At 48.0% G+C, this 8,013-nt stretch overlaps 1 pseudogene; it reads left to right on the top strand.

Annotated features, from left to right (window-relative positions):
• Positions 1–1,803: 1,803 nt before the first annotated feature.
• Positions 1,804–2,717, top strand: LOC147984332 (E3 ubiquitin-protein ligase SINA-like 10; annotated as a pseudogene).
• The last annotated feature ends 5,296 nt before the right edge of the window (positions 2,718–8,013 follow it).

The raw sequence follows: 8,013 nt of genomic DNA, 5'->3' as shown, positions 1-8,013 counted from the left end.
AGTGGGCTCACATAGCAATTTTGTCTCATGCAAGAGCCTGGCTATATGCATGCTCCAAGGTTCGCAACTGCCATGTTCGGGTTGCACTTGGCTCTTCGCCTCTTCAAGAAGATGAACAATGATGTTACTACTACTGATTCTACAGTATCAAATCCGATGTTGCATGTTCGAATCCACTGCTGCATGTCCATCCATCGCGAGCGGGAGGGATAAGCAAAAGCATGTCCTCGTCTGCGAGCGACCGCGCGCATGGGCGAGGGAGAAGGCATGTAGTAGTAGTAAAATCAAGCTTCTCCTTGTTGTACGAGTTGACGCGACACATCATAGCACTGGCCCCACATGGTTGCCTCTAAACTTGGCTGAAAGACCCGCAGTGTACAATACTCCATTTGCTGCAACCTCTAACATTTACCCCACCACAAATTAAAATATATATTCCTGTCTTGACCAGATGAGCATGCAAACTAGAATCACCAGGATGACAGGTAGGGACAAAAGATTATTTTAACCAAAAAATATAGCATGGAGCCGACCCCAATGATTTTAGGGCCTGTTTGGTTCCAATAAGTCACTTGACTTATAAGTCAGGTAACTTAAAACTAGTGACTTATAAGTCACGCCTGTTTGGTTGTCATCTGACTTATAAGTCACCTGAGCACACCTTCTCACCTTGTTTTTTTTATGAAAGGTGATGGGACCCACGCAAAAGGGGGTGACTTATAAGTTGGGTCTGTTTGGCAAAATAAGTCACTTTTTCACTTTTCGACTTATATGGAACCAAACAGGCCCTTAAGCTTACATGCACGGTACCCACTATCCTAGACTACTCTACACATGAAACTGCCACACGAGCGTCTGGGATGCGCTTGGCTCTTCGCCTCTTCGGGAAGTCGAACAATGGCCCTGTTTGGATACTCTAGTTCAGTTAGAGGTTAGAGTTAGATTCTAACCCAGAACTAACCCTGAACTAACTCTATCCAAAAAGGTGTTTGGATAGCAGGTTAGATGGAGCACGGATACGGTGAGGCGCCTTCACGGGCGGTGCGAGAGGGAGGGAGGGAGAGGACAAGAAGCTTCGAGGAAGTGAGGAGGGATCTGCCTCGGGATGAGCAAGAGAAAAAGGTGTTTTTTAGTGGTCCTGAGAAGAACTAACCCAAATAAGCACCTCTTTGGTGGGTCAGATTTTTTGGATGAGTTAGGTGCATCTAACCCAAACTAACCCTCCTGTTTGGATATTTTTGGGTTAGTTGAGTCCAAACTAACCCAAACTAACTCTAACACATGGATTCAAACAGGGCCAACGATGGAGTACTACTGTAGTGGAGGAGTACTAGAGTATGCTTCTGGCCATCTGACACCGATTGAACTGATGCATGTCCGGCGCGTACGGGAGGGAGAGCGTGCAGAGAACGAAAGCTTCTCCTAGTCCTGCCAGCCACCACGCTCATGGGCAAGGGAGGGACGCAGCTTCATTGACTTACTGCTCCTGCCTTTGCGTCCATGACAGGTGGGCCCAACAGGTCGGTGGCCCACCTGTCATGCAGCCAAAGACAGCTACGGTTAAGGCGAGAGGGCGTTGTAGTAATCAAACTTCTTGGTCTTGTACGAGTTGACGCAACACATCAAAGCACCGCACTCGATATATTTCAATAATTTGCGTTTACCGATGCGTTAATTACAACGCATGCATGCATGCCATGACTCTCCTTTCGATACTTGCATGTGTTGATTTAATGCACCTTGAAGTAGTATGAATATGTGACGGTAAAGCTTTGTAATGCCCCAGCCCTAATAAATCGAGAGATGGTTGTGCACGAGGAGGGCGAGATCATGCAGACGGAACAGGACCCGACGATGGAGCTCTCTATGGTCTCGATGGACCTCACCTTGCTCCACTGCCCCTTGTGCCTCCGCCCCTTGAAGCCTCCAGTGTATGAGGTTCGAATACACCTCGTACATTCAGATGATCAAGCAAGGTGCAGGTTTCTTGATTGATGTGTCATTCGATTGATTTGTGCAGTGCAAGGGAGGGCACCTGGCTTGCGCGGACTACAGCGTCGAGCGCCCCGGGAACCAGCGGCAGTGCCAGAAGTGCGAGCGCGGCGGTGGCTTCGACGTGCGGAACACGGCGGTGGACATCGTCCTCTCCTCGATGAGGGTGGATTACCCGCATGAAGGTTGTGGGCTCTACGTCACTTACCACAAGCTCGCCGATCACCAGAGCGTGTGTCCGCTCGCGCCGTGCAAATGCCTCGTGCCCGTCTGCGGCTACAAAGGCCCGCCACCGGTGCTCTCCCACCACATCAGCACCGTGCATCCCATGCCCGTGCACAGGATCCAGTACGGCAAGGCGCTCCAGCTGCAAGTGTCAGTGTCGGAGCCACTACTCTTGCTGTTCGCGGAGGAGGATGGCCACACGTTTTAATTTGGTCGGCAGCGTGCTCGACATCGGCGCTCCTATCGCCGTGTCGGTCATCTGCATCAGAGCGGGGGCGTCCCCACTGCCGTACTACGTGGCCAAGCTGTGGGAGAACGGCCCGTCGGGGGAGCCCAAAGGCAGGACCGACGCCGTCAAGGTGGAAATGGAGGTGACAAGCAGCAGGGATCCCGGCAATGTCGCCGTGCAGGAGCTGAACTTCTTCACAGTTCCGCCCAAGCTACTGGCCAGGGCTAAGCTGGTGTCCCTCCACATTCAGATTGACAAGCTCACGTCCTAAATGATTCTACAGTGCCTTCTGTTTATCTTAGTAATATGCTAATATAGGGGTTAGCTCGGTCTACTTTAGCTTAAGAGATGGTGGGTTTTGGTGGCGATGCAGCAATTACCTCGACATTAGATCAGCAGTGAAAGTAATTTCAAACAGTCGAATGGATATTTTCTGTCTGTTGGATATAAAGATCCTTTGGGTAAGAAGTAACAGCTTATATGCTTTTTTTCAAAACGGAACAAAATTTTTGTTGACATGCACTAATATTTTCGAAACAGACGTTGGGCTGTAGCTAGAAGGGCGGTTGGGACGCGGCATCGGCCCATACCGCGGTGACCCCCGATTGGGACGCACCGACTGTGGATTTTCTCCCTCGCCGATGTCAACCGCGTCTACGCACAACATTGTTCCCTTCCCCTAGCTGCAGGATCAGGCCGGGTATGTGACTAGCGGTGTGGCCACCGTCGTTCTATGCTTGTGAAGGGAGCAACCCAAGCAAGCAGGCTTGTAGCTTAGGCTCCTGCTAGTGTATATATAGTGATTTTCTTTTTCTCTCCATATCAACCATTTTATATTGCGCACGTGTCATTGAAGAGTGAAATGATAGTTGCTTCTTCCAACTAACTTACTGTGTGATTTGACTGCTCCTTTAGTGGACCCTACACGTACTCCCCCTACGTGTATGCAACAGTCACACGTACACATGGACATAAAAACACGCGCGACGCCCTAATGCATGCATGTCCGAGCACACGACGGAACACACACGGTCACGCTCAAGTGCTCAACCTACACCTACATGCACACACATAATCAGCCAGGGTGAGCTAGTGACTGTATAAACACCGGAAAATGTATATATTGAGCGCAAAGAGCGTATTATGAAGTCCACTGACTATATTTTTACAAATATACAGTGACATACAGTGTATTTATCTCGTTTGAAATTAAGCCATATTAACCGGAGAGGAGGCAGTATGGACTAGCATTACTTTGATGTGTCCCGTCAACTTGCCGAACGTGGAGAAGCTTGCAGGACAGGAGAAGCTTGCGCGAGGTGGCTCGCAGGACAAGGAGAAACTTTTGACTAATGCAAGCTGTCCTTCGCTCAGACGGTGGACGTGCAACAGTTAATTCGGTATCAGATTGCCAGAAGCATACACTATACTAGTAGTACTATTATTGTTGCACTTCCCGAAGAGGCAAATAGCCAAGCGCAAAGTTTACTAGTATTAGTACTACTACTATAGTCTATAGAGGTAGTACTAGGAACCGGATGGAGGAGCGTCTGCACTCTTATTATATTTTTTAAAATGTGATAAAGCAATCTTCAACACATTTGGTTCTCTTCGAGGGTTCTCGCATGTGATGATGGAAGTTGATTGCATGGAACACTCGCCACAATTCTCGCTTAATTCTGGCTCATATCTTGTTACAAATAGGAGCGCTCGGTAAAATTTCCTCTTTTTTTGTTATTCAGCATGTAAATAGGTCAGCAAACCTTGCGACGCATCTTTGTGCGAACCGTGCATGCTGCACTTTGAATGTGGCCGAGAGCTGGCTTGATGAAACACCTCGCTTCCTACTTCTTTTTTTGCGGGGTACCTTGCTCCCTAGTGACCAGTGTCTTGGCTGATCGTCCTAAGAATGCTTATATATGAATAAAGCTCTCTCATTTACCCGCAAAAAAGATTAAGCCATATTAACCGGAAAGGAGGGAGTATGGACTAGCAATACTTGTTGGTGTGTCCCGTCAACTCGCAGAACGAGGAGAAGCTTGCAGGACAAGGTGAGGCTCGCTTACGCCTTTTGACTAATGCAATGTACCCTCGCCCAGGCGGTGGACATGCATCAGTTCATTCGGTGTCAGATTGCCAGAGGCATACACTATAGTACCGAACATGCGGAGTACCATCATTGTTCGACTTCACGAAGAGGCGAAGAGACAAGCGCAAGGTTTAGTAGTAGGAGTAGTACTACTACTAGAACCGCATGGTGGAGCCTCTGTACTCTTATTTTTTTAATCTCTGATAAAGTACACATTTATTTCGGAGAAGGGCGGAAAACGGCAGCCCAACATGTAATGATGATATCGATCAACCATGCTCGAGTATATCTTGGCCTCCATGCGAGCCCGTCTGTGTGTTCTCGCTCCTCGTCTCTCTCAAGGAACGGCGGGTTGGCCATTTTGCCGTCAATTGAGATCAGTTTACTCACACTCCGGTCCCACATGTTAGTGATATGCCAAGAGGAGGTGCGTTGACTGACTGGCCATACGCGTACTTGGTTTTGCACCTTCATACTACTCGTCCCTCTGTCACAGTTTACAGGGCGCGCTTCACTATGATGCATTTCTCTCAATGCATTTCCACCACCAGAGAGACTTTAGACGCGTTTGGTTTAATGCTCAATTAATTAGGGCGTGGTAACCACAATTTTCTCTCGATGTAGTACTACGGAGTGGAGTATGTGCATGCATGTGTGTATCCGGGGTGGAAGCACTGCATGCATGTGTGTATGCATTATTTCCTCTAGTAATAGACACCGTGCTATAACTACCAATGCTATTTTCAGGCCGATCGCTAGTCGCCTTGGTCCCAGAGATTTTCTCTTTTTCTGAAGCGCGCTCTATAAACAGTGACGGATGGAGTAGTATGAGCGGATTCAAAGAAGAGTGAATTGATGGTTGCTTCTTCCGAGCAACTTACAGTGGGAAAGGTGGGGCTTATGATTTGACTGCTCATTACTCACTATTAATGCGGCGCAACGACCGGTCTGAGTCTCCCATGTGGCTGTGCACTACCCCCTCGGTTCTTAAATATACTCCGGAGTATTTGTCTTCCTAGAGATTTCAACAAGTCACTACTCAAATATTTGTATTTTTAGAGATTCAAATGGACTATTACATATGGATGTATATAGTCATATTTTAGAGTGTAGATTCACTCATTTTGCTCCGTATGTAGTCACTTGTTGAAATCTCTAGAAAGACAAATATTTACGAACGGAGGGAGTACACATACGAAGCAAAATGAGTGAATCTACACTCTAAAATATGCCCATTTGAAATTTGTAAAAAAGACAAATATTGTTGATGACAGTTGCGACGACAAAAAAGAAGCATATTTCTTGTCCTAAGGGAAGATAACAACACGGTTGTGTTTGTCTAAGATGGTGTGAGGACGAGATTGCAATATGGAAAGTACGCCGGACGAGCTACGTTTTGTGCAAAGAACTATGGAAGATCCACATGCAGCAACGTGGGAAGACGGGCAGTGGAGCAAGGCCGGAGGGGATACCCGGAGGTCGTCGGGATGTAACTAGGTGAGCGGCGGCGGGCGGAATCTGCCCATACTGCGACAACAAGCAGGTGGCGTAGGCCCTACCACGCCGGAGCTTGGTCAGAGAGAACGACGTGTACCGCAGATCGGGGCGTGCTGCCTCGGCGTCGTCGAACGGAGAAACGATGCACGTCCTCCCTTTCCGACGGCGGACGAGATGCGGCCGAATCAGTGATCAACAGTGAGAGAGAGAGGCCACCGCAGGCTTGTGTGAGATACTCTGAAGAGAGACAAACCAGGCAGGGAGGCTCCATTGTATATAGTGGAGCGGACTACCTTTTTCTCCATAAAAATCGTTTTATATTCTATGTACGTGCCATTGAGCGATATAACTTTATTTAAAAATAACGCGCCAACGCATCAAGTCGAACTTTGTTTCGTGCACGCGTGGTACACGACCTCCGTAGGTAAACAACCGCTAAACGCGTTCAAATTAGCACGTGGGCTGCCATTTCATATAGAAATGAGCTCCACCGTGTACCCACGCGGGTGTGGCTGGGCACGAAGTGTGAGTACGTGTGCACGGTGCACCTATTCTCTTCTTGTATACGTACACCACCTACGTGGGGTTGTGTGAGAGAGATACAAACATAGAGAGATATAGTGTGTGGGTTCGTGAGAGTTTTTTAGGGGAGGGGGGGGTCAATCAAAAAATGTAACATATGCAATGTGTGTGAAATAGAGTCATGGATATATCATATATATATAGAGGGGGCGATCCACGAGAAGAGAGTGGAGGTATCATCGACTTAAGGTGTCCATAGAATCGAAGAGAGGGATGATGTGTGTGTGTGTGCGCGCACACACGGTCGATAAAGAGTGCCATCGAATTTGTGTGTGCCCACGTCAAAGATATAGAGTGGCTCGCCTACTAGAACAAGAGAGGGGACATGTGCGGTTTGTCTCTATGGCATGGACCTACCTACAGCGTTCGACTATCGGTGTGTGGTGGGGGGGAGGGAGGCCTAATTAACTATAGAGGTACAATGGCTGGTATATGTGTGGAGGAGGAGAGAGGCCTACCTCATGTATTAAGGGAGATCGATCAGCATCCATGCATATGTGTAGGAGAGGAATAAGGTTGGGAGAGAGACGGAGCTAGAGTGTTGGAGGGGTGGTAGTGGAGTTGCTTCTAACAAATGGTGGGATAAGCTTGCTAGACAACTGGAGGGCACGCCTGCAATATAAATAAGAGAGGGGATGGCTGCCTGTTTGTGCACGTGCGTGTGAGAGATGGGTCAGGAGGCATGCACGAATGATGAGGGGGGAAAGATATGGCTGTGGTAAGCATACATAACTACATAGGAAGATCAATCGTCCTTTGTCAGAGAAAGGAGAGACATAACTTGTGAGGTACGTCGATCGATGGGGGGATATTTAAAGTCGACCTAGGTATATGTTGGGAGATGGATCGGTATACTTGCATGCATGTGTGTGTTAGAAGCAAATGAGGCACGAGGAGAAGGATAGAGAGAGAGAGAGGGATGCATCTAGGAGGTGGTGCGATAGTCATACTATATCGAGGGGGAAGGAGTGTGCGAGTACGAGATCGATGAAAAGAGTGGTGGGAGTGAGGCATGGACGGTGATAAGAGAAGAGGGGAAGCTTGTGTTTGTGCTAGGCACACCTGGCTAGAGAGGCATATCGATCGATGTGTGCCGTAAAGAAGGAGCTGGGGGCCTACACACACCGTGGGTGAACGACCTAAATTGAAAAGACGAATTTGCGCGATGGAGCTAGAGAATGCTGAGGGAGGGTGAGAGGGATGCGAGCGTCTGCATGCACGAGAGAAAGTTAGCGCTAGCTAGCTACAAAGATAAGAGGACTGTGTGGGTGTAAAAGACGAATAGAGATCATACTTCATTATAAAAAGCGAATTCAGATATTTGAAGAATTTATCATAGTGTTTTAAATCGACGCATGTGTGAATATATATAACGGTGATACACATGGTGTGGTTATGA

The sequence above is a fragment of the Triticum urartu genome, chromosome 2A (assembly GCF_056163025.1).
Source record: "Triticum urartu cultivar PI428250 chromosome 2A, HENAU_Tu73, whole genome shotgun sequence".
In the NCBI taxonomy this organism is placed as follows: domain Eukaryota; kingdom Viridiplantae; phylum Streptophyta; class Magnoliopsida; order Poales; family Poaceae; genus Triticum; species Triticum urartu.
This window is presented reverse-complemented; position numbering and strand designations above follow the sequence as displayed.